Source organism: Antrostomus carolinensis, unplaced genomic scaffold (genome assembly GCF_000700745.2).
Source record: "Antrostomus carolinensis isolate BGI_N321 unplaced genomic scaffold, ASM70074v2 scaffold31547, whole genome shotgun sequence".
Taxonomy (NCBI): Eukaryota; Metazoa; Chordata; class Aves; order Caprimulgiformes; family Caprimulgidae; genus Antrostomus; species Antrostomus carolinensis.
The window spans coordinates 1-406 of NW_010328629.1; positions in this window are offsets into that span (position 1 = coordinate 1).

The window sequence follows — 406 nt, forward strand, 5'->3', positions numbered from 1 at the left end:
TTCCAGCACAGCGAGCCCTGCGCCGCGCTCCAGTAACCGTTTCAGCCCCTCATCCTCCTGGGGCCATGCCCTGCCCCAGCCCCTGGGCTCCTCGGGGCACTGGGGAGGGAGCCTGGGCACCCACCAGCTGTCCCCATGGGTGGGCATTGGGGCACACCTCTCCCAGGTGTGGGTGGGATGCAGGCAGCTCCATCTCCCTGGGTGAAGTGATGCTGCAGAGGGACCGTGGCCACATCCTCCTCCCACAGCACTTTTGGGGACATAGTGGGAGGAAAATGGGTCTGTTCACAGCCACTTTGTCCCCATCCTGGTGGTGGATGCCATGTGGGACAGGCCCGGCGCTTTCCTAAGGGAGCACTGGCTGGATCCAGGGATGGGGGTGATAAGGATGCTCATGGCCAACATG